The sequence below is a fragment of the Diadema antillarum genome, unplaced genomic scaffold, assembly GCF_040938485.1.
Source record: "Diadema antillarum isolate AM-2024a unplaced genomic scaffold, OU_Dant_1.0 seq00001888_RagTag, whole genome shotgun sequence".
Taxonomy (NCBI): domain Eukaryota; kingdom Metazoa; phylum Echinodermata; class Echinoidea; order Diadematoida; family Diadematidae; genus Diadema; species Diadema antillarum.
The window spans coordinates 98,699-126,287 of record NW_027272555.1 but is presented as its reverse complement, the minus strand read 5'-3'; the positions used below and the strand labels follow the sequence as shown (position 1 = coordinate 126,287).

Below are 27,589 nucleotides of genomic sequence, written 5' to 3'. Positions count from 1 at the left end.
CTAGGAGCAGTCCTCACCAAATGTGGTGTTGGCTGTGGTGATTGAGGTGTTGGGGAGGGCGTGGCAGTACTTGGAGGCCAGCTGTCGTCTCAAGATGGATGCTAGATCCTCATTCTCCTGTGTCAAAGGTCAGTGACAACATGGGTCATCCCTCATCAATGAGGATGCATGGTTAAGACAATCCCCTTGACACGTTACATTTAAACTTCATGTAACAAGTGATATCAAATTGGTACACGTTGCCCTGCATTAGTGCTTCAAGGAAGCTGACATAGATCTGAACTTTGAGAAACTGAGAAGATCATTATATGTCAGTGTTCTACACAAGATGGCTCACTAAAATCTAACAAATCTTTTTTAATGTGGTCAAGTGTTGAAAAAGAAAATAAATGAATGTCATGTAATATCAATACCAGCTTTACAATCTTATTTCTCTATCAATGCATACATATTATGATTATCAATGTAATTGAAGGTTTAGGAAAAATGTTGTTTTCTGAGTCTAGCTTGATAGGGAACTTGGGAAACTCTACAGAAGCAGTGCTAAAATGAACTTCTGAAAACCTCTTGTAGGCAAACATGTGCAAGAACAGATTGGTACTTCATCTTTGATAAAAATATTTCAGCAACATTTTAATTCTACTTGTGAACACGATCAGTGACAAATGAAATGATGATTTGAACTATTGAAATTAAAATGTCGCACATTTCCATCAAAGCATAAAATGTTTGATACCCACAAAATTGTTGGGGCTTCAGTCCATACATATGACAAGATGAGATTTAATTTCTGGCATGGCAATTATCGACATCTAATCACAGTCAGTGAAATATTTTATATTAAACAAGCAAAACTGAATAACTTTTGTTCTACAAGCTATGTTTTCTTTTTCAATCATTACTTTATTTAGGAGAGAGAGGGGGAGACAGAGAGAGAAAAGGTTTGATAAGAATATTGATGATTACAAAAAGATTAGCCATGAAAAATGATTGCCCCCCCCCCTCCAAAAAAAAAATCATTTAGCAATTGACACTTGAGTAAAAACCTACAAAAGTAAGTGGGATAGCACATACAAGGGGAGAGTCTACAGCACCAAACATATCATTTTCGAAAGGAGAGATTGCAATGAAGACAAAGTAAAAATGTGCACAGGCAAAGCAGGAAAGCATGATATTTCACAGCAACGAAGAAAACCTCAGAGAATCCAAGGCAACTAGTGGGCTGACCATTGCATATGGTGTATTACCCATGCAGAAGAGTATAAACAGCAAAAAGTGAAACCAAACCAGGATTACTGTACACAGAGGGACAAACCACAAAGGGAGTAACAGAGAAGCTTGCAACAACACTAGTTGTGATATGTCCAGGAGAAACTGACACAGCCGAAGAGTCAGTGAAGTACAACAAAGTTCTAGAAACAAGATTACAACATGGCTGCCAGAATGCAGACACTGACAGGGCAGAGCACTCACAAAGGATGTCTGAAGGATGGTAGTTATGGTCGGGCAGGATAAGAGGTCAAAAACACAAATCAAGCCGGAGAGGGCTTGAACATGATGCAGCCCTTTAGATTAGAAACATAAGAAACATAAGCCCCCAAAGCATGGTGGGAAGGAGAAAGTAAGGCTATGTTGAAAGAGCACACACTAATCACAACAATACTCTTTAGTGGTTACTGGAAGATGTAGAAGAAGCAGTATGACTCCAAGAAGTTAGATATATGTCAAAAGTTTAAAATGTATAATATCCACAGAAGTAAATGTAGGATAGCTAGACAGATGTATGTATGGCAATAAGACATAGATGAACATGTGTTCTTGGATACACACCTAAAATTAAATATGCAATGACTCTTCCTTTTCATATACATTTGGTTTAGCTATTTACCCCTCTCTTTTTTTTTTAACTGCAATAAAAATAGAATTTCAATACCCATAGTCAAATGAGCACTAGCAGCAGTGAATAGAAGAGATGAATAAAACAACACATGGCTGGCACAATGCCCCTTTGACCAAAGCAAAATGCATGCTGTGTACATGTACGGAGTAACTGTCTTTATTGAGGCAAACTGAGACACATTCATCCCTTACAGAAATGGCTCAACACACCTTTTCCTGACTCTGGCTCGGAGCTGTCATGTACTTTGCACTGCTGGACTGTGAGAGAGGTTTTAGTAGTGCCTGGGCCCCCTGGATGTCCGCCGAGTTGATGACGCGGAGTGGCGCCCGCTGTTGCTGCCTGGCTGCTGCCACTGGCTGGCTGGGATGTTGGTAGTGTGGCGGTTGGTGCCCCATGTGAGGTTGTGGGTGTGGCTGATGATTGAGCCGCTGTTGTTGGTTTTGGTGATGCTGCTGCTGGTAGTGTGATTGGCTGGCAATAGGTGGTGGCATGGGAGGGGCCATGGGAGGGGCCATGGGAGGAGCCATAGGAGGGGGTGGAGCCATAGGAAGGGGAGGAGTCATCTGTTGATTAACAGCCTACAAGGAGAGATGGGGGTGGGAAACAACAAAGGCATTATGTAAATTTGAACGATTAAAAAAAATGATGAAGAATGCAAAAAAATCAACAAAAACTATACTTGAAAAGCATGAGATAAACACCACTAAATTACTGTGAATTCTGTATAGAAATGGTGGCTCATATGAAAGAAATAGTCATCCTGGGAACAGAGTTTTCAGACACTGAAAGGGTTTATTCATGACAGCAAACATGCTAAAACAAACACAGAACCAAAATTAACAAGAGTCTCACACTGTTTACCAGTAACTTTTGTACCAATAATGGAAACACAAGTGTCTTCATTCTTCACCTCTTGCTGAATTCACTACATAAGTATACAGATCACTGCACTATCTTTAAAATCCGTATGGCTGCTACTGGTCTGCTGGCTCTTACCTGTGCCTGCATCCCAACCATGGGTGGCAGATCTCCCCCATCTGCTTTGGGCCCATGCTTGATTTGGTCCACTACACCTTGAAGGAGCTGAAGAAAGAGAGCAAGGGAATTAAAACTTATTTGTCTCTTGCTCATCTACTACTCAAAATAACCACTGCATCAAGTACAAGATGATGGATAAAGAGATGAGTTAGATTGACTGCTCTGAAAAAGGAAAAAAAAATGTGGCAAATTCCACCAGTCACTCTGCTACTCGTAGGCACACTGGAACATCAGACATTGAAATACACAATTATCATTTACACCTTGCTGAAAGGCACTCAATTTTCTTTTATGAATAGGAAGGAAAGAATATCTTTTTAACATCTACACTTTTCCGGCTTGATATCAATCATTGTGGACTCAACGAAAAGGGCAAGTGGAAAGTAAGCAAACTGGCTTCTTCAAGTTTTAATTTCTTCACAACCAGTTCACCTTCGCTTTCCACACGTTGCCAAACATTCGAAAGAAATATCTACAGCATCAAAGAATCCCGGAGGCAGAATGGATGGGAAATGAAGTGACAGGTTTACCTTCTCCAGCCTGCCCATGCTCCTTGGTGAGTTGATCTGACTCTGCCCAAGCTGAGAGATGAGGGCACTGATGCGATCATTGCTTCCTTGGGGTCCCACGTCAGCGGAGGCTTGGCCTAGTGATGGAGGTGGGAGAAGAAAATGAAAAGTATGATTCCCTGAACAATGTAGACTGGGAAGACGTTTTACCTGTAGTGTTGTTAAAGCGCCAGCTATGTCAAGACCGGGTCATGCAGAAAAGGATAACATGGCCGGAATAAAGTGACAGGCCGATGTGGATGTTATTCCCCAAAAGATGTGTATCGTGTTCTCCTGTGACTGTGTCGCGTGAATGAGAGTGATTGCTACATTAGCAATCATAAAGCACAATTAGTTTGTGAATGTGCGTGTGTGTGTGTGTGTGTGTGTGTTGTATATGTAGAGCCTAGTCCCACCCATAGAACAAGTTATTCACCCTTTTTTCCGTTAACATAATCATTCTCTTTCAGCTTAATTTACTGTAAAACACAATATTTTCGCGGCATGAAATTTTCGCGAATGGGAGCCTAACAGCCTTATTTGCTTTATGACATTTTCATGAGTTGCCTCTAAAATTCAATGCATATAGCATAGACAAGATTTTAGCGTGCATTTTGATTTTGCAAAAGTCGGCCCTCGCGAAATTCGCGAAATTACAATGCACATGAACATTCCTGGTTTTACAGTAATCAATCTGCACTTTTGTATCCTGTGTCTGTGTAAACTGTAATGGCAAGTAAGTGCAACATTCTGGTTTAAACAGTCAACAGAATGAAACAACTGGTGAACCAACGTTTAACCCTATTCTAACTGGGGGGGGGGGGGGGGGGGGGGGGGGGGCAAATTGACCCCCCCTCGACATTTCGCGCCACGATTCCGCAACGCGCAAAGATTTTGCCGCGTCGTTTCATGACTTTTTTCATTGAAGTCTCCCGCATATTTTGAGACCAAATTTGCGACGTCCGGGTACTTCGTTCTGATGTTACGTAACGTTTTGCATATGCGTGTCAACCTGAAAACGGCTCTAATTCATGATATCGTGTGCAAATCCAATGCACATTGTTTTTTTGTTAAATTGAAATAAATTAGATTATTTCAACTTTAAATCATTTAAATTGATAAATTCTAATGTAGATAAACTTGAAAGAGTGCCTGCAATAAATTTTGGGAAAAAACAATAGAAAACAAAAGGTTGAAAAAACAATGACATACATAAGAAATTAACAAAACAATAAAAAACAAAAGAAATTGATTTTGATTGTGCTATCTTTTTACAAGATAATTGTTTAATGTGCCTTGAGGAATTCTGACACAAAAATTTAGAAATCCTTCAGTCTTTTTAATGGAGTTACAAGGGAGAATATGATTTCATGCATACATATGCATAATTAATTTACTAAAAATAGAAAATCAATATTTTTGGATTGTATGACTGCGTAATCTTGTAGTTGACATCCGGCTCTATGTTCAGGCAAAATTTTGCGGCAATCGCGCCATCAGCGGTCGAGATCTGAAGGGGGGGTCAAATTGACCCCCCCCCTCAGTAAAAACTTGGTCTCAAATAGCCCAGTTAGAATAGGGTTAACCCTAGCTACTGTCATCTGAATAGTAAGATTCATCAGGACACTTGGGATGAAGCAGTGGCAGAGAGGAGAGAAACAGGAAAGCCCACGGCTATGATCTCTCACCTGATTTGTCAGGACCCTTGATGTATGGATGATCCAACAGCTCCTGGATTGAGGGCCTCATCTTCACATCTCTCGTCAGACATTTCTAAGAGACAATCAAATGATAAGGTCTGAATTTTGATTTTGGTGTCTCTCGGATAGACAAAGCATGCAATAACGTGTGCTCCGATTATATCCAAGACAAAGAAATTTTGTTACAAGGAAGTAAAAATTCAGGTCCCAAAGTCATTACCTACATACCTTTATACACTCAGCAAAAAAAGAAAGTAAACGCTTTTTCAAGTTAGGATTTCTCATAGAACATTTGGCTGAAAGCAAACGTATTATAGACCATATTGAAGGTAATTTAATTGGCTATTAACCTGGTAGGTCAACAAAAAGGGAAACCTTACGCATAAGTGCACACCATTGTTTTTCTCTTCCAGGGCACAAAAGTAAAGCAAAACCGAACAAGTTGTCATTCATGCGTATGTGCTCTTCCACAGAACAATAAGAACAAACAACAAATTTCACACAGAAAGAAACATGAATTAAGTTGCAAAAATAAACCTTTGATCTCTATGATATCTTTAAAGCCCAAAAGATTAATGAAGGCTAAAAATAATGGAGGAAAATGAAGCATTTTATGTCAAATCTAAATTCAAATGAAATAAGAGAAGGAGTAATAATTAACATAAATGGTAGAAATTTGAGCTTTTTTTTCAAATTAGGAAATTGTAAATAATGTTTGGTTCTTAAAACTGTCACATGGATTTTAAATCACTAGATTAAAAGAAATAAATAAAGAAATTCTGCTTATTTAATCATCTTTATGCTTATTATTCCCTATGTCATTTGAAGTTCGACTTGACAGAAAATTCTTATTTTTCCCCTTTAGTTTCCCACTTTGTTTTTCTTAGAGGTTATAAAGAGATAAAGAGAACAAAAACTTATTTTTCCTATTTCATTCATGTCTCTCATTGTGTTAAACAGGTCTTTTGTTGTCAATGTTATTGTGAAGGGCATTTGCAAATGAAAAGAGAACTATCAATTTTTGCAATTTTTAATTTTGTGCCTTTGAGGACAAAAACTAATGTGCTCACTCATGCGTACATTTTTCTTTTTAATCAACCTATTAGCTTAATAGTCAATTAAATTACCTTTAATATGGTATCTAATACATTGATTTTCAGAAAAATCTTAGCTATGAAAAATATGACATGGAAAAAGTGTTTACTTTCTATTTTTGCTGAGTGTATATACAATACTTCATTAGTTCACATAAAGTGAAATTTTGATTAAACGGAAGAAAACTGCCAGCCCTAAGGACTTAGTTATATCAGCAGTCACCTAGCTGTATAATATCACACCCTTTTTTTACAGCTTTGTAATTGCCATGTCAAGTTTTCCTTGAGCAGTCATTTTTAGTTCCAATGTCACTTCCATACTGTCTTGATACAAATTCAACCTGGAGAAACAAAACTGAAATGCAGTATAGAATGTTACAGTTTGAACAATCAACATGTCTAAAATTTTTCCGCCTTTGCATAGAACCAGCATGCTATGGGAAACACACAATGTACTGGGTAACTACAGTTAAACTCGCCTAAGTCGACGTCGCATATGTCGAATAATCACGCAAGTCGATGATTTTAAAAAGTCCTGATTTTTCCCCATTGACTTACGTGTATAAATTCACTCACAAGTCGAATTTTGTAAGTCGAATACTCGCCTAAGTCAATGAAATTCCAAGAACACTTTCACGGAAAAACCATTGAATTCACTGTGCCTAAGTCAAATAAAATTTTATTGTGTAATAAATCACTGTCAAAATCACGAGACGCCATTTTTTGTTTACATAAGACCTAGCCCGACCAGACATGTGACAAAAAATGATCTGAAGTATCAAAATTCAAAGCGATCGCATGCTATCGTTGAACTCTCTTCGTGTTTGGAGGTCCGCTGGTACAGCCCTGTCGCGCTACGTACGTACAGCGACTGGGCTGTGTATAGTCTGTGTATGTTTGCAGTCTGCGCTGTGCAGTGGAGTGGTATGGATGAAGCTGCTGAGTTATCAAAGCGGAAAGTAGGGGGAAAGTTTACGGGCACGGGTAAATCAGAATTACACTTCTACACACATTTCAAGCCACGGTATGGTAAACTGGAATCAAACAGTGCTCAAATATCGTTCATCTTCACTTCCCCAAGGTTTAACAAGGGTGTATCGGACCTGTGCCAATACTAATGCACTGTCCATGCAAAGTTAGCCGCGGCCCTGCCGGGCGACCCGTGCTGCGGCACACCTCTCCAGCTTTCGGCTCCAGAGTAGACAACATACATATACATTATACATATGTACGTGTGGTGTAACTGTAAGTCAATTTTTTTTCGACTTACACACAAGTCGAAAATCGCCTATAAAGTCGATATGTTTTGCTCAGTCCCGAGAAGATCGACTTTAATGCGAGTTTAACTGTATATGCAATGCTGCTTCAGATCCAATTCAATATTAATTCTCAGATTGGTGTTTTCTTGTTTCTCCGGTTTTCACATTGAAATGGACACATGTTGCTTCAACACACCACAGTAACCAACACGTTAGAAAGTGATGTCCTATGCAGCAAAGTTGATCATTAAATTTCTGGCGGCCCTGTAGCACTGCATGTTGCATGATATGTGTATTTCCAAACACTTTTGCTATGTAGAAACTCTCCTAGTCTGCCACAGATACAATCAAAATCACTTCAGAAGTCTCAGTACAGGTTATAAAAGTATGGAAATCATACCTTCATCACATCAACCACCAGCGGGTTCTCTACTGGTGGGAAGTCGATGACGTGGTCTGGGTTGCAGATGGCTTGCATCTTGAGCAGTCGGTGTGTGATGTGCTGGAACGGGGTGCGGCCATAGACCAGGGAGTACAGGATGCACCCTAGGGACCACACATCGCTCTTACAGTTGATCTGCAAAATCGGATACAGGTTGTACTCAATATTAGTGATACTCCTGCACACATCAACTCATATAATAGCAATGCCACATCTTCTTTGACAACAGCATTGTTGCTTTGCTTTACGGTGAAGAATGAAGCAATATACTTTATACATGTAGATTCTTGTCAAATCGTACAGGAAAAATTATCATAATTCTGAAATAAAATTCTAATTCTAGTACAGATGCAAAAAGGGGAATATTTTACCAGGAGGTAACATAGACAGAGTGTCATACAAACTGATGGCACTGAAATAAAGCAAAAAGAAATGCAACAAAAACAAATCAAACGAAAAACAGTGAGACTCTGTGAAACCAACACAGGATTTCATAGGAAAGATGAAGTATTTTAGTGTCACTAAAAAACTTAATGTTGTCATTGAAAAGTTTTTGAAATTGATATCAGTTGTGTTCTTGTGAGGTCATATTTCCACATCATAATTTGCATAGTGATCTACGGTAATTGCCTATAGCATGTTGATGTGACTTAATTTTCTCATTACGACTCCAAACTGATCTGCATGTCAGCGAGTCAATACAAAGGAATGTGACATGACTCATACTTTAATACGAACTTGTTGTGAGTGCATTTGCACTACTGCAAGTGCCACACCTCCACTGGATGCATTGGTGGCAACTGCAGGGGTCGCACTTCACTTTTTTTTTAACTAGCCAGGCGGACTACTTAGAATCAATTTTGACACTGAAGCAATATTTTGGCTAGCCAGACGGACTAGTAACTTCAGAATTTTACGATTTTTAGCTAGTCCGACGTGATTTTGGGTGGCCAATGGCTAGCGGACCATCGCCAATTTCGAACCCTGAACTGAGAATGCTCTTGACTGAGCCGTTATACATGTATGCTCTGTGCAAAAACTCCCCTCTACACTGAACGTATCATACAACTGAACACTACATGAAGGAAATAGTCCATGTCCACCACTCCTTCAGCATTGAAAACATCTTCCCTTGTCAGAAAAAAAACAGCTCTTCCTGTCCATTAACAATTTAGTTTCTTTGGTACTTTTAAGATGTTGTTCAAGTCAGTTTTTTTTTTTTTGTTCAAACATTTCTTTATGACTCCTATCAAGAACATACAAGAGACAAAAAGACCAGCACATCATGTCACCACTGATATCTTCCACTCAAAATATCAATTATGCCATAAAATGCTTGTTGGAAGGTATATGAAGTGCTGATCAACAAATCAACAGAAAAATGTCAAATTCACCACATCGACATATGAACACAAAAACATGTTGCAAGTTGTTATTTTTTAATATTATATCATAGCTAGAAGCTTCAGCCAACCTTGAGTCGGGGCCTCCTGTGGCCGTATTCGTCGATCTCCGTTGTTGGGGAGGTGTCCTGGATGGCCTCGGGCGACATGTAGTTGAGGGTGCCGACCTGGGTTTCCTTCACAAAGCTCGTCTGGTCGCTCTGGATGGCGTTGGCAATGCCGAAGTCGATCAGTTTGAGACTCGCCTCCACAAAGATGAAGTTGGCAGGCTTGAGGTCACTGTGAATAATGCCTATGTTGGACATAGAGTACAAGATATTTTGAGAATAAGGTGGTCCTAATGATGATATCTTTATGGAACAGTCAATCTATTTTTCATAAACATATTCATTTTTTTTTGAGAGGGGAGGAGAAGGAAAGGAGGGTTGGAGCATCTACAATAATGCAAATATTCTTCCATGTTTTCTTTTTATAAAATCACTATTAATGCTTTTATTTTGGCTTTTCATGAAATGGAATGGAGAGACTAAAAACAATATCACATACAAAAAACAAAAAAGTCTGTTTTAAATTTGGGCCCCAACTTGAGTATTTACCCTTACAAGGTTACTTACTGTAAACTGTAAATCAAATTCATGTATATGCATTATCAAAGAAGGAAAAAAGGATATTGATGAAAGTTCAAATACTGACACAAAATATACCTTGAAACTACACGTACATGGAGCCCTGATGATTCTTTGAATCTGCTGTTTTTAAGCACCAACTGAAAAGTAGATGAGATGGTGCATACAATATTTTCACGGCATGAAATTTTCGTGAATTAAGGGCCTTTGCGGCATGAAATTTTCACAAGTTGCCTCTAACATTCAATGCATATAGTGCAGACAAGAACTTTCGTGTGCATTTTAATTTTGTGCATCTTGGCTCTCGCGAAATTCCCGAAATCAAAATGCATGCGAACAGTCCTCGTTTTACAGTAATGAAAAGCAGAGTATCACCTTGTTTGTGGATGACATCAACTGCCTCAAGCATCTCCTGCCAGTAGTAGGCAATGTCCTTGTGGGATATCTTGTTCCTGCGCTTCTTGAGGAATCCAGCAAGGTCTATGGAGCCCCACTCCATCACAAGGTAGATGTGCTCATCAGTGATCTCACTAAATCCAGGAAATAAGTTTGAGAGCCAGTGAATGGGTGTAATTCAGTCTGACGTAAAAGACCGAAAATTGATTGCTTTGAAACATTGTTTCTTGCAATACCCATGCATTTTACACATAAATCCTTACAATTCCCATACATTGCATTTTACATACAAATCAATGAAAATGGCCATTTTCTGTATACACTCATCATGAAAATAGGGCCTATGCTCTAACTCTGCGACCCTACTCCCGATCATCACAAATAGGGTCTCAAATTATGTGGGAGATTTTAAAGAAAAATGCATGGATTGTGTACAAAATGATATCCAGTAATGTATTTTTTTTTTTTGTTCAGAATAATGTGTATGAAATGATTTTTTTTTTTCATTTGTTTGACAGCGTTTCAATATACTTTTTTATTTCCTCAAACAATGTTACATATGGTTGGATATTACGAATTCTACACCATCAGATATGATACTGATTGAAACAGGATTTTTTTTTTTTCTCTCTCTCTCTCATATGCTATAGTATTTCAGTAATTACATATAATGAATGAAAGAAAGGTTCTGTGAGCAGGAAATTTGTGTTTATTTAGCTAGCCTGTTTTTAAAGGCCCTGTTATCATATAATAATAAAAATGAATGAATTTGTGTGTTGATTGTTTCTGAAAAAGATTACAATTAGGCCTATGTAATCTGAAGTGATATGAAGAATTATGGATTATGCAATATATACATGTGCTGTAACCTAGACATTTTGATTTTTCTTAGATATGTCTTGGCATATCACTTTCCAGTGAACTGTAATGATAAAAATGATGTTATTTATTTTTTTTCTACCATCCTCCGCAATGCTCAATTATTTGGCCATGTTGTAAGTGTACCGTAATTGTACATTATGTTATTTTTCTTGGTAAATGTGTCTACAATGTATTTCGTGATGTACGTTATTATATGTGTAGGGCCTCTGAGAATAACAGTGTTTAGCCACTGACAGAGCTACCCTACTGAAACAAACAAATAAATAAAGAAAAAAAGTCATAAAATTTCAAGGCGAGATCTTTTAGCATTGCAAAGTTATCACCAAAAAAAAAAATGTCGAGGGGGCTAGATAGGGTTAACCCTGAAAAGACTGGGGGGGGGGGGGGGGCCTAAAAGGCCCCCCCCCCCTCGACATTTCGCGCGATTACTCTGCAACATGCAATGCTCTCGCTGTGATGCTCTATGACTTTTTTCTTTCGAGTTTCCCGCACATTTTGACACCAAATTTGTGACACCTGGGGGTACGGTTCTGAAGTTACATAACTTTTTGTACATGCACGTGAGACCGAAAATGGCTCAAAAATGTGATTTTGTGTACAAAGTCACTGCAAATTGAGTTTTTTCACATGGTTCATATAAATATGCTTATTTTTACTCTCAATGGCTAAAATTAATTTGTTTTAGGAGTATTATACTTCAAAAAGTGTCTGCCACAAATTTTGTTAAAAAAACAACAAAAAAGGTCGGAAAAACAAAGAAATACATAAGAAATTCCTAAAACAATAAAATAAATAAGAAATAAATACCGAATTTTTTTCAAGTACATTCGCTAAGATTGCCACAAAGAATAATAAGACCAAAAATGAGCACTTTTGGAGCTTTATTTACTGATTTAGATTTAAGAGTCTGATTTCTCGCATAAATTAGCATAATTAATAAAAATAAAATAAAGAAACACTATTTTGGAAAATTTAAATATACGATCTTGTAGATTACATCGCACACTACCATTGTGCAAATTTCCGTGGCGATCGTGCGATCCACGACCGAGATCTTAAGGGGGCCCCTTTAGGTCCCCCCCCCCCCCCCCCCCCCCGTTTTTCGAGCTACCAAAATAGTTTAGTCTTTTTAGGGTTAAGACAGGTGGTCACTATAGATATATTGGCATCTAATTCGATTTTTATCACACTACATATGCTATGAACCTCACATGCGTATATACCCCAAACATGCATGAATGTGAAGAGCTTTACGGATAGGACCAACTGTCATAATTCAGAAACAAGTGAGTGCCATGAAACAGAGTTTGATTTCAGGTGTTTTCTTTTAAAATCTAGGTTAACAATATTATTTGGTTTGACCTGCGAAAGTCATTACATGAGACGTACATTGTAGACACTTCAGCAGAAAAAGACTGGCAACTCATTAGTAGATCAATGGACAGGAATGAGCATGGTCAACTATTACCCACAAATTTGGTGGCTGCTATGGGAGTTTGCTGTGGCCACATACAACAGATAGCCCTTACGACAGGTTTGGAAAATGTTTGCCATGTTGGTTGGCCTTATCAGAGGTCAAATGAAAGAAGCAAACGTACTAGTCAAAGAGATGAATGATCCGTTCCTGGTTCTTCAGACTCTCCAAGAGCGTGATCTCATTCTGGTAACTCTCCACGGCCAGCTCATCAGCAAAGTCCAGCTTGATGTACTTGAGGGCAAAGATCTTCCTCGTGTCCTCGCTGATGACTTGGAACACCTGGCAACAGAAAGCAGTGTGCACAGCTGTCAATCTTGCAATAAAAAATTCAAGAGTCAAATTTTGTCTTTTCTTATATCAGTCATCATTAGCAGGTTATGCATAACTGCTTGCATTACGCTTGCATCAGAAGGGTATCAAATTAAATATATGCCACATGATCAAATAACTCTTAACACAAGACTGACATTATATACTGCAAAACATGATATATTCGCGGCATGAAAATTTCGCAAATTGGAGCCAACGACCTTTCTCGTGTTACAAAATTTTTGCGAATTGCCACTGGTGTCCTATGCATATTGTGCAGGCAAGAACTTTGCATGCATTTTAATTTCGTAAATGTTGGCGCTCACGAAATTAAAATGCATGCGAACATTCCTTGTTTTACAGTATACTACATCTGTGTCTCTTTTGGGGGGCATGTTTTTTTTAAAAATCACAAATCCACTCTTGATACACTCACTTCTTGTGACAAATGTAGTGTCGAGAAGCATCACAAAGCTCTATCAGATAAGAATATAGTTATGTTGAATCAAATCCAAAATGACTGCGCTTACTAATTTCTGATTCTTTGTGTGTGTGTGAGTGTGTGTCAGTGAGAGAAATCATTACGTCGTAAACTCTGGTCTACAAAGCAAATAACACAGTTCCAAGATTAAGATGTTGAAGAGATAAAGCAGAACATAATGGCATTTACATTGAGCCAAAACATACTAGGTACATTATATAAATCTATCACAACCTTTTTAAATTATTGTGGATGCAGTGATTTTATGAAGAGGTAATTAAATGCAGTCTCCTGCTGCCTACAGCATATCACTGATATACCTTTGAAGAGCCTCCTTTCCCGATGAAGTTGATGATCGTATAGCTCTTGCCCTTCACCTGGATTGTGTCTTTGCCTTTGCTGCGTGGAGCAGGAACCGTCTGAAAATATGCAACAGCAGAATGGCAACTGACTTTACAGTTGAGATTAGGAGTACCAGCAAGTAAGAACAAAGAGTTCAGGATAATAATGTTAAAGGGGAATGAAACCCAAATATACATTACAAAAATTAGACTCGATAAATATATGACATATACAGTTACTGTATACCACAGTCCTCCATGAAATTATGAGTGATATTGTAAATGTCAGTATTTTCGAACAATTATTTTTTTTCACACGTAGCAGCTCAAAAGCATATTCGTGGGCTCTTGAATTCCTGCTGCACATTTGTCAACTCATTTAAAATGTGCAGAGAAAATTGTGAAGATATTTTCACAGATTTTGGAATATGAGCCAGCCAAAAGTGGGGTGAAACATGCAAAAATCACTACAGTACACAGTACAACCAAAGTAAAACCGTCACAATTACTTGAACCACAGGTTGCACACATTGCTGCTGCATCTGCGGCATTCCAGGGTACTGTTGTAGCTGCACTTGCTGTTGCTGGGGTGGTGGTGGCTGCTGCTGTAATGGTTGTGGCGGATACTGTGGATGGGGTACTACGGGTGGGTTACAGAATGCCTGCTGCCTGTTCATTTGGGAGGGACATCCCCTGAAAAACAGACAAGTGAATTAGAAGGCAAAAGAGGATTAATAACAACATCCATACTAAATGGCATTTGAATAGCAAAGTAAGACAAAGACTTTATTCATAATTTCATCTCTCCATGTTATTCATACATGATTGAAATCAATGGCACAAATAACTTTGCTGACAAATCACCAGAAAAGACAATGTAAGAAGCTCTCTGGATTCCTGTTACTTATGTCTGTTGTTTTAAAGATAAAACAAAACTTATTACCCCTTTTAAGAGCTTAAAACAATTGTAGTTTTGCAAATTTGATTGAATGTGTTCTGACTGTTCTGCTACAAGTGTTAGGGTCTTATGGTGAAATTCAGATAGGCTTTGTAATGAGAGATATCATATCAAAACATTAAAAAATGCAGTATTAAGAGTAGACAGCCAACTTTTGTGCAACTTTTTATGTGACTGCTAGTGTAGGATTAGCATTTGTTGACACAGAAAATATGACCTCTAAATTAGTTGATGGAAGGTGAGAAGAGTTAGTTTGAACAAGGGAGGGACACCCCTCCCCCCCCCCCCCACATCCTTTGCACTTACATCCCACTGGGAGCTGGCAGCACACCTGGCTGGGAGAGATGTTTGATGGTTTGGGTGGATGGGGGCATGGCAAAGGGGTGTCCACCACGCCCAGTATCGGGCGTGGTCTGGATACCGGAGTCACTCTCATTGGTCTTCTCCGTGATGGACGCCAGAGTCGGAAGACCGCCTGGACCGTCCTTCCCAGTGATGTCTGGAGGACTACTCTGCAGAGGCTGAATGTCCTCGTCGTCGTCATCATCGTCATCGTCATCATCATCATCATTGTCCCCACTGGAGTGGGGTGTTCTGGCTTTTCGCCTCTGGGGTTGATTGGATATCCTGATGCGGACTGGTGGTGCAGTGCTTGTCCTGGGTCAAGAGATAAGACGGACAAGAGTCATCAGATGAATATTCAAAGAAGAGTCTTAGGTGGATAAATTTTGTGATATGAAATAATCAGAACAGTTACAAAGTTTGAAAATAATCATGTCACCTGACACTTTGCACTGAAGGCGGAAATTGGCTATCACGGTTCTGTGAACTCTCTGTGCATGGGCAGAAAGAGAAGTCCTTATTTTGGTTTTCACAAATACACCAAAATATATTTTTGATGATATCAAGAAACATTACAATTAGCATAATGCAAACTTTGGAATGGAACTCTCATTAATTGCCTACTCAGATAACATAATTATAACATAATAAAAGTACTTTGCTTCCAAAGGTAATTTCTAAAGTAATCTGAGCCATGAAAGTATGAGAAGTTCACGGACTGACCACTTCTTACGCTGGCTGGACTTTCTGGAGCTGGCGAAGAGGCCAAACTTGGCCGAACACTCGGGCGTGCTGGCGGTCATGCCATGTGCCCTGGCAGACTGACCGATGGGTACTGTGTCGCCGTCGTCAGATGCACTGCTACCAGTACTGGTGGTTTTCCTGTCAAGGGTTGAAGCGAGGAAGACAAATCGAAGCCATAAGTAGAAATGATACCATTCTTGTGTACCCCCTGGCGATGACTACACCTATCAACCTTTTCCCACTTTATCCTGTATCATAGTCTCACACTACTAGTATGTGACTAGACACCAATGTGGAGGAGATGCATATTTTGCGACATCACAACCAGTCCCAGAACTCTGACACTGTTTTTATTTTATCATTATTAATTACACTGGTGGTTTAGGGTCTCCAATGTATTTATAAGACTTCCTTTAGACGACAAACACACACAAACATACACACACCAGAATAAAGAACACCACAACCCAAAGATCTGAAATTGGTAACCATAGACTATAGTCATTTAACTCAACATACTATCATCAGAATAACCTTTTAAAGAGTACATAGTGTGACCTACCTTACACCAACTTCAGGTCTCCTGAAACTGACTGTTGTATCCACAGACTCCATGGTGCTAGGTATATGGTTTGCCTTGGCCGATGAAAGTGAGGAACTGTAGCAGTGCACAAGTAGTGGAAACAAAGAGTAACATTGCTAACTAGTAGTAGTACAGGTGACTCCCGGAATAACACAGTCCTTGGGACTGGCAGTTTTCTTTTGGTATATCAAAATTTTGTTATAGCTGAACAGTTAAATATATCAAGATATCGTCGGCTGAAAATGATAAGGGCGTTACGTTGCCACTAAAGCCACAGTGTTCGAGGCACCTTAAAGGGATTGTACAGTATTGGTTGAGGTGGGGATTCATGTTTTGAACATTCCTAAGTGACATGAGAAACCTCTTATGAAATATGAAAGAGCATGTAATTTTAAGAAATATTCAACGTTTATTTGATGAAAATTGGTTTTCAAATGGCTGAGATATCAAACAAAGTGATAATAATAAAAGGCGACAGGCCACGCCTTTTATTAGGATCTCTTTGTTTCACCTTGTTTTTGGATATCTCAGCCATTTCAAAACCGATTTTCATCTAATAAACTTTTGATACCCCTGAGAATTGCATGCTCTTTGACATCTCAGGGAGTGGTTTCTGAATATCTCGCAAAACGTTAAAAGCTAAATCCTCACCTCAACCAGAACTGTACACACCCTTTAATGCCCTTCTCACTCTCAGCTAACTATATAGAGATGATAATTTTGGGACCTGAATTCTTAATTCGCCGTAATGAGAATTTCGCTATAGCCCTGCTCGTCACGAGAGTGCACTATAATAGATTATGGCAAAAAATGTATACATAATAGTGAATGACATTGTCATTGTTGTACTCTTAAGATCAGACTAACTTCTATCTAAAATGGAATTCTTCTTTAAGAGTCTATCATGTGAGTAGATTAAAGGGGTTGATGTCAGATTGCAATAGCTAAAACTACCCATTGAACAATCTGAGCTACTATGCATGTGATATGCATGTGATGCAATGTGAAACCATCGCACCCAGTTGAAGGAGAGAGCGTAATACATGCTTTATTGCATGGGCCTACTTACACACTGACTCCATCTGTTGATGTAGTTTCCATGGCAACTGGATGGGAGGAGTGATGGATGCCTGCTGCACAAGCACACAAGGAAACAACAACAACAACAAAAAGAGACAAACTCAATAGTAGATTATTGAAGGAAATGTTTACAGGGCAGCAGTCAATCAGAATTAAGGAGGGCCAATAGATATCAACTCCTGAAGGAAAATGAGAATTTCATCATGTTTGTGAAATTCTAATTGAAGAACAAAAGACTGACCATACCATAAATAATAATTTTAATGGATAGTAGTGTGCATGGAAATAATGAGTAACAAATATTCAACCCACTAAATGTTTAAAACATAGATGTTATTATTTTGATTCCTTTACCTGGCCATATTGATTGATAAAAAGAAAAGTCCATGGGAATAATTTTCCTGGTATTGCACAGCAATTTGGTAAAAGTTTGTATGTCTTTTGGAAATGACTGTTATATTGACTACAGAATGTCATTTGTTCAACAATCTTATTACAAAAAATTGTAAACTGTTTGGTTGAAAATATCTTCCATTAATTAAAATTGCTATCCAATTTCTAAATGGAAAGCATCCCTTGGTGCATCATTAGTAGTCTAGTTGCTAGTCTGGAGTAATGCATTTTCAGTTTTGTGGTGCCAATTGGAAAAATGAAGGGTCCCTGCATACCATCAACTGTGTCCATGGGCTCTTGTGGGCTGGGCTCTGTTTGGCTAGGGTCTGGGAAGGCTCCCCCTTGCTTCACCAGTCGCAGTGCCTCACCAAGCCGAGGGTCTGCCGAGAACTTCATCCCTTTCTCAAGGATGCTGACACACTTCTCTCTACAGTCTGATGGGAAGGGAATGAAATATCTGTGGGTTTGTGGACGATAAGGCCCTAATGTCTTTACGTGGCATCAATCAGCATTCTCTTTAATATAATTCAATTAACTTATTTGTGTGTACACAAATGTTGGGATCAAAACTTCAAAACTCTTACTAAGCAGTCAAATTTCTTTGACGGTACAGCATTTACTAACTGTCAAAGCATTTCATGGGCAATGCACGTTGGTGTTTCTTGTAACAACGAAATCAAAATTCAGGTCCAAACATTGTCATCTATAAATTTTCATACACTATACCGTACCTAGGCTATACTATTTTTAGTTATAACAAAACTTCTTTATAATGAAAGAAATCTGCTGGTCCTGAGGACTTTGTTATAACAAGAGTACACTGTGTAGTGCTCTGGTAAATGAATGGCTCAGTGGAAAACAAAACAAAACACCAAAACAAGTAGCACAGACATCATTCTATCTTTTAAGGCTCTACCATTTAATTCCTATTCATACAAATAGGTTGTCAATTCGCAGAAAGAATGCGATGGATATCTGGCTCAAACATTATTCTACAGTGGCAAATATCTAGGAGACAGTTTTTGCAGAAAGTGTTTGATTGCTTGAGGTCAGAAAAAAAATGCCAGAAATATGCCAATTTATTTGTTAAACAAGATTAACAACCATAACATCCATCATAAGAAAAGAAAAATATCCATATCAATATCTTAATTGAACTGTTGTATATCCAAAGTCGATGAAAGGGTACAGCAATGCTGCATACTGGTGGCACTGGTCCGACGTCCCTGACTATCAAAAATCACAGTCAGACCAGTAACTCTTTCAGGAATGAACCAGTAAAAAATGGAAAAACTGGGTACCTCCTGGTCTGACAGACAGGTTGGACCAGTAGAAATAATGGGTTAGTGTGCAGCCTTGGTTACATAGAGATCAAGGAGAGAAAAGGGGGAGTACGATATACAACCCTATCAATATTCATTCATTTAAATTTTATTTGATGATACACATACAACATTCTTGGCCTATGTGAAAGGTGGACAAGGACATGAAGGATACAGAGATGGAGAAAGCATGTGCGAAGTGTCCACTCCCAAGTAGCAAGCATCAATCCGTGTCTTACCGTGATCAAGTTCAAACTTGGCAGCTTCAAGATGAACTATGGCCTGCCTCCTTAGATTGGCACGAGCAAACTTGAACATCATCCGCGCCGAGTCAAGACTCTGAGTGCTGCAAGTCATGAAACGCCAAAAGAGAAAGTCACCTTATCACGGAGAGGATTCTCGGATTTTGCGTTAATGGCAGAAAATTATTTTTACTTTCAAGTCATATTGTGTAACCTACTGGTTAAACCCATGACTGACTATTTACATTTCATAAGAAAAAGTATAATCATACATTTCCCCTTTCATGTTAGCACAAAGCTAATGCTTGTGTTGTATTATTCCTAGAAATAATATCTGCTACGACAAGTTTAGCACAGCTGCTATTAGCAACTATCTTGTTGGAATCAACCTCAGAATTTTTAATGAAAAAATATATCATTGGTGTTGCCTACATGTACACGTATGAACCGTCATGGAATAAGTCTAGTTTCTTCAAGCTGTGCATTACAGAACAATCATTGCAAATATGTACTGTAAAAGTGGATATTTTCGCGTGACTAATTTTTCGCGGTTGGCCGGGTCAGAAGAGTTTCGCGTGTTTTTAATTCCGCGGAATCGATACATCATGCACGGGAACGTATGGCAGGCGAAAATATTCGCGTGCTTTTATTTTCGCGCTAGTTTCTGGTTGCGCGAAATGCGCGAAAATTTCAACACCGCGAAAATTTCCACTTTTACAGTATACGTAAGCTTGAGACAATGCAGTGTAGAGCTTCAGTGGTTAACAGATGTACAATGTACATGGATTCTATGGTGATTTGCATTTCAATAAGTTATCTTTTCAAACTGATTTATCTGAAAAACATACTGTAAAACATGATATATTCGCGGCATGAATTTTTCGCGAAATGGAGCCGACGGCCTTTTTTGCGGCATGAAATTTTCGCGAACTGCCACTGGCATTCAATGCATATAGTGTAGACAAGAACTTTCACGTGCATTTTAATTTCGCGAATCTTGGCGCTCGCGAAATTCGCGAAATTAAAATGCACGCGAAAATTCCTAGTTTTACAGTAATCTGTGACAACTGAACTGTACTTGAAATGTTGAACCATGTTCACAAGTCAGGTCAGCCTGAGGTTTCCACTATGCTGTGCAAATTTTATTTGGACCAGTGAGTTGACAGCACTTTGGTACTTTAAAACTCAAATTCTTGACATGTTGCACTGTTGAAGAGCAGTACATTGAATACGGAAGTCTGTTAAAGGACAAGTCCACCTTCAAATACATGTGGATAGAGTGAATCCCCCAGCAATATTAGTACAACACATTCGTGAAAGTTTGGGGAAAATCAGACAATCCAATCAAAAGTTATGAATCTTTAAAGTTCTGCACAGTCACTGCTAGATGAGAAGACTACTACAGTGTATGGTGTCACTGTCACATGCATAGAATGATATTTGTAAGGAAAATATTTAGAGAATTTCACAAAATTGTATCTTTCGAAAGAAGTGCACATTAACTCAACCTGTCACTGACTAATGTCAAGGGTAATACTGTTACCGTTGCTTTCTGAAAGGGTTTTAGACAAGTCAAGTGTTCTTTTTTTTATGCAAGAAAAGTGAAAATATGTTGAATTTTCTTTATATTTTCTTTATAATATCGTTGTACACATGTGAAATCACAACCTTTAGTCTTCTCATCCAGTACAGACTGAGCAGAAACTTTAAAAATTCATAACTTTTGAACGGAGTGTATGATTTTCTTCAAACTTCTCAGTGATGTGTTCTACTAATATTGCTGTATTCATTCAATCCACATGTCTATGAAGGTGGACTTGTCCTGATGTGTGTGCTACAGATCTGAGACCTACGCTTTGAGATGAGCGAATTTGATGATGATCTTGGCGTATGCCGGGTCGTGGGTGGACTTGTCGTCCAGGGGAATTTGCTTCGTTGCCCGGTTGTATGCCGCGTTCAGGAAGCGGTAGGACACAGTTTCGTCTGCGTTCACAGCGTGGGACTCGACCTCCATGAGGTATGAAAGCCATTCACTGGGCTTGTTACCATTCCTGGCAAGCTGTGTCATCCAGGTAGTGTGGTCTGATGTGAGCATACAATTTACATGTAGAAATGAAAGAAAGATATTATTCAGAGGGGTGAAGGAACAATGTACGTATGTAGGTTGGAAAGGATTGCTAAATTGTAAAAATTTTATGAAAGAAGGCACTGCCCTAACAAAAGTGCTTGGTATATATAAAGAGGAAACTATTTTCTTATGGTCATGTGCTTTTCATTGGAAGATGTCCTAAAAAATGCAAACATGAAGAACACCATCCTTCAATAAAGTCCCTGCTAATCATTTTTTCCCCCTTCTTGCATATTTTTTTTTTTGCACGTACATATGCATAATGCAATTGCAAATGTATGCAATGCTGAGGCACTATGAAACATATTACAGAAAACATGTCATTACCAAATGGGCCATGAACAAACAAGCAAAAACAAAACTAACGAGAAAATGATCATAAACTGGAAATTATTAATCCTGGATGATCAGTTACACCTGAATCACATTGAATTGACAAGCAAAATTATAATCATTTAAGTGATCTCTATTTAGACAAGACAAATTCATAATGGTAATAGTGATTGAATAACCACATTAATCGAACAACTTGAAGAAAAAAAAGAAAAAAAAAAGAAAAGGAGAAAAGTTTTAATTCTGCCCACCTGGCATACTGTGAAGACTGGCCATACTGGTCAGATTGTTTCGCAGGTTGCCCGTTGTGTTGTCCTTGCTGTCGCTCGTGTTCGCACAGTACTGGGCCATCTTTTCAGCACTTGTTGTTGTAGACATCGGGAATGCAGACTTCTAAAATCCTACTGCATGAGGAAAAGACCGCAGAGTGAGACAGATTTAGGCACTAATGCACCTTTGTACATGTACTCCCTTTATCTCTAAGTCTGACATCAACCACAGTATGAACACTTGTAGAGTGTACATCAATACCCGATTATCAATCTCTTCATTCTCACGACCCTACAGGGGTCGCACTTAACTTTTTTTTTAACTAGCCAGGCGGACTACTTAGAATCAATTTTGACACTGAAGCAATATTTTGGCTAGCCAGACGGACTAGTTACAATGTACTTCAGAATTTTATGATTTGTAGCTAATCCGACATGATTTTGGGTGGCCAATGGCCAGCGGACCATCGCCAATTTCGAACCCTGCCCTACATTGTAACACTTTTGGGCTCCCTGGTGACAAAAGAAAAGTATTTTGGCAGAAAAGTGGTAAGAGCTGAAGAAATTGTCTTCTGTTTTCTGCTTGCAATTGCCTGTGACTAGGCTACAAGTGTTTTGTCAAATTCCTAGGAATTCCCTCAATTTTCTAAGCCCTTGATGCTGCATCGCTACACTAACCTACCTTCTCTTTTTACGCACAGATACACATTTGGCAAGTGGTGGGGTACATTTAATGAGACTGAAAGGGGGTACATCATGGGAAAACATGGCAATGGGTTTTATAATATTTACCCTCAACACAATTCTACAAGAAGTCAATCAGACTAGATCTAGAGTAAAATACATGAACCCCGTTTGCGGCAGGTTTTGTACAGGGTGCCCATTTACAGCCGGGGCCATTTTATTCGTTGATGAAAAAGGCCTAATCAGTTGTCACTTCCCATGCTAAACAGTTTAACACTTGCGAGTAACTAGAAGTAGGGTCTACATGTACATGTACAGTACCATTGTAGATCCAACTCCTGCTTGTGTTCAAAGTGGGACTACAAAAACTGTAAGCGCAGGTATGATGTTCATGAGCTGTTTTAGTTTTTATTAATAAATAAAAGTGCCCCTGCCAGAAATAGGCACCCTGTCGCATATACATGTACATAGGGAACCTTGCTTATATGGGCAATTCCATGGGAATGTGGACATGGCACTACAATTTCAACTTTATCATATTGCAAAAGAATTACTCATTATGTATTACCCATATATTGAAGTTAAAGAAACTCAAAGAATTATATAAATCGGTCAAATATTTCCCGAGAAACAGCTACAAATGTCGAAGACAATTTTTCAGTCATCCAAATTGCTAAAACGCATGCGTAACTTGATATAATTTTTTTTAATAGAAAAATTCTGCTAGCACTTCAATTAATTTATTTTAAAGAAGCAAATTGGTTCTACTTCAGTCTCCCATGAGGAAATTTTTATGCCACCTTCAAAAAATTCTAATCACCACATGAAAGTTCAGCCCTTGAGCCATGTAACGCGAGTTACCGAAACAAGAAATATTTTTCATTCTGAAGGAAGCAGTGGAGGTAATTTGTTGGGAATCATAATTTTCTAAATTCATCACACCCTGATACTGTACACAGGATGTTGACTTGAATAAACACTGTTATCACATTAAAAAATGTCAATGAAAAGTGTAACGCGAGTTACCATGTAACGCGAGTTACCGGCATGTAACGCGAGTTACCAACTATAAACACAAGTTTCCCCCAACATAAGCAAATTTTAGCACTTAATTGAGCTAGACTGTGGTGTAAACAATCAAATGCAGTGCTATACACACTATGCTGGACTGAAACAAAGGAGGGCAGCCTAATAAACTGTGATTAGCATCAAGGCCACTGATCACATGCCACATTGAAGAGTCTAGCCTGGCTTTCACTGCATACTGTACATGTATCCAGCAGTGAATGAGACCATTAGATTTATCTTTTGAATTTCCTGCATCAGTATTACAGAATTTTTATTACAGAATGCTATAAAGCACAGCAAGTGTTAGTTCTAATCCTTGTTCGGTGGTCTACTGAAGATGACACCTGTCCGGAGATCAGGAGGTTGTGGGTTCGAATCCTGCTCAAGTAGGGTGTATGCCCATGATTTTTTATCATGGCTACTAATAAAACACTGATCAATTCAGTGAGCTTATTAACGTTGATGTAGGGCAATTTGTCAATCAGTTGCAATGAAAACATCTCAACGGAAGAATTTCATGAATTTGAATAATTACGCAGTACCCACTGCATGTTATAAGGATTAGAACCAGCACTTGCTGTCGGGCGAAAGCACGGTGGTCTAGTGGAGATGACACCTGTCCGGTGATCAGGAGGTCGTAAGTTTGAATACTGCTTGAGTATGTACGCCCATGACTTTTTTATCATGGCTACTACTAAAACACTGATCAATTCAGTGCTTATTTACGTCGATGTAGGGTAATAAGCCAGTTCGTATACACTGTAGCTCATGTACACATTGGTACAAATGACCTTTCTTTTTCCTCAGTTGGTTCGGCACTTCACTTGTTTTCAAAGCAGCATAATGCATAAGCTTGCATGACATAACAATTTATGGAACTTCTGTTCAAAAAAAAGAATGAACTTGCATTTAGATCAGGGGATCAGAATACTCCAATCAGTTTATAATTTAGCAGGCATCCATTTCATTGTTTTGTATTGAATGCAGTAACAGCTTATTTCCGTTTATATTGCAAAATACCATTCTTGCTGTCAGGTGGATGTGCTGGCAAGCATCATTTAGATACGGATCGCATGAATAATCATCGCATCACAGATGCTTATGTCAGTGAATTTACAAACCAAAATGCCTGTTCGTACATATTATCTCTTTTTGTTCATGCACAAAGTGGAATTACGAACTGGTCTTTTTGTCCATCAGTTGCAAAGAAATGTACTAGTTTTCACTCCTCACAAAGATATTGAATTTTTGAAAGATTGTAAGCTGTTTCGTAAACTTGTATATACACAAAGGGTTTGATACTTTTATGTTTTTTTTTAAAGACTTTCAACATTTTTCATCTTCACACTCTGAAACTTACAATAAATACACCTATATCATCTAGTATATATTCAAACATATTCAAGGTCTCTATGAGGAGTGAAGCTCTTATTAGTCTTAAACACACTCTTCTATTGGGTTTATTAGTAAAATATTTGTTTAACATTTATTCGTTTTACTATCTACACAAATAAGCATCTCTCAGATTATTCAACACAAGATTCAGTGCCACCAGAACAATTGTATGTCATCAATTTGTGTCACCCTGTGTTAGTGGACATAATGTAACGCGAGTTACCGACATAAAGGCTCCCTACATTTTTCCAGGTCATTGTTACTCAACTTTGATATTGTTAATTTATGAGTCCTAACCCACTATCAATTCAAGGTAGGAAAACTTTTATCAAGATTGTCTAGTATGAGGAGACTTTCCAAAAAGAGGTCTTCATAGAATTGACCATGTCCTTTTTGTGTAACGCGAGTTACTGAAATTAAATGATTCGAGAATCCCAACATGTTTGTCCTTTATTTTTCTTTTTGGATTCATTTAGTTGGTGTATGTCTACTTAACCCATGATGAAAAAAATAACTTGTAGATCCTACCAATTACAAAGTGGCACATTATCCCAAAAATGTACCCATTATTTGTAACGCGAGTTACCGTGGAATTGCCCATATACCAGTTATGGTACTCTAAAAGAACAATGTCAATGTTAGATGGTTTCTAATTGTAGAGAATAGATCATAGGTGATTCATATTCAGGAATCATAGATGGCATCTAGATATTTCTCAGGTATCTACTATCAGTTCTAACGTTACTTGTGATAATAATGTTGTACACATTGTAGGCCCCACCACACAGCACAGGCCTAGACAGAAAAATTTGACTGTCAGTTTTTTTTTATTTTTAAATCATTTTTTTGACATTTTACACGGCTCTCCTCTGGACTGTACTGTAGGGGATTCCATGAAGCCAAACGTACATTACGTAGTCTCCCCCGAACATTGACCGAAAGATAAGATCTGTCCGTATCTTGTAAAGGATGTAACGTTAGATCTATTCCACAGCCGCAGGGACCAGTAGACGCTATAGACTATGTCTGGCTACATGGAATCCCCTGACATCTACATTGTAGGCTAATTCTTGTTGTTTATACTACAGGTCCTACTGAGGAGAGCCGTAAAAGTGTGAAAAAAATGTTTAAAAACTCTCTGGACAGACGGAATTTTCTGTCTAAACGTTACACGGTCTAACATGTTAGTACCCAGAAATTTGGAATCCCCGATGTCGACAAGATACAGACCATTATTTCACTTTTTCAGTCAAGGCAAGCCCAGCAAGCTCCACCACCATATCATGACCACTGCACATGCACTGTCTTTCTGTAAATATTATTGGCAGTTTTTCACTGCTTACCTCATGACCTGGTCCTGGCGCTGCGAGCTGCGCTGACTTGCGTTGTGAATTCAGCCCAATCACAGTGGCAGCTACAGCGGCCTGGTGATACTTATTAGTAAATTTACGTAGTGCTAACAGTTTTGTAAGTGGGGCCTTTTTTGGATCTTGCACACAATACTTGTGAATGCGAGTCAAACTGAAACGTTTGCAATGCCCGATTGGTTTACGCGAGCGAGATTGAATTGATGGGGCCACTACTATTACGTATTGGTAGCATAGAAATTAGCATAATTTTCCGTCCTTCCTTCCTTCTTTCCTTCGCTCCTTTGATATTTCCTTTTCTTTCATTTAATGTCCCACCACTAATCATTCTTTACCTGGACAGCTTCGAGTTCGACAGTGCAGTGTAGCTGCTGCTGCGCCGCCCTGCTGCAGCAGCGCTGTACACTCAGTGACAGGGCCAGGGATTACGCTTGTGACAACGCTCAACGTGACCGGTCCAGCAGCCGCGCCGTGGCGTACCGTAGGGCGTAGAGAGTATCTGATTTTCAAACAAACGGCTCAGCAAATTGGCTTGAAAATTAGTAAGATGCAATATGAAAGACATAAACAAGCAGCTTACCAATGTAGTTATGTTCCTTTGTCACATGTCATCTTCATTCACAGTGATGAAATAGATGCGTAAAATGCAGTGACAACACGGTAGAATCAGGAACGCAAGAAGCGAGTTTAAATCACCTCTGTTTTTCCTCGATCATGTGACTACATAACGGGGCTTGTGATTGGTTCGCTGCGTGCGCTTCTATACTATGCTCTATGGTTCGCCG

At 38.7% G+C, this 27,589-nt stretch overlaps 1 pseudogene; it reads right to left on the bottom strand.

The window, feature by feature from the left end:
- On the bottom strand, positions 1–27,424 carry LOC139712991 (dual specificity protein kinase TTK-like; annotated as a pseudogene).
- Between the last annotated feature and the right edge of the window lie 165 nt (positions 27,425–27,589).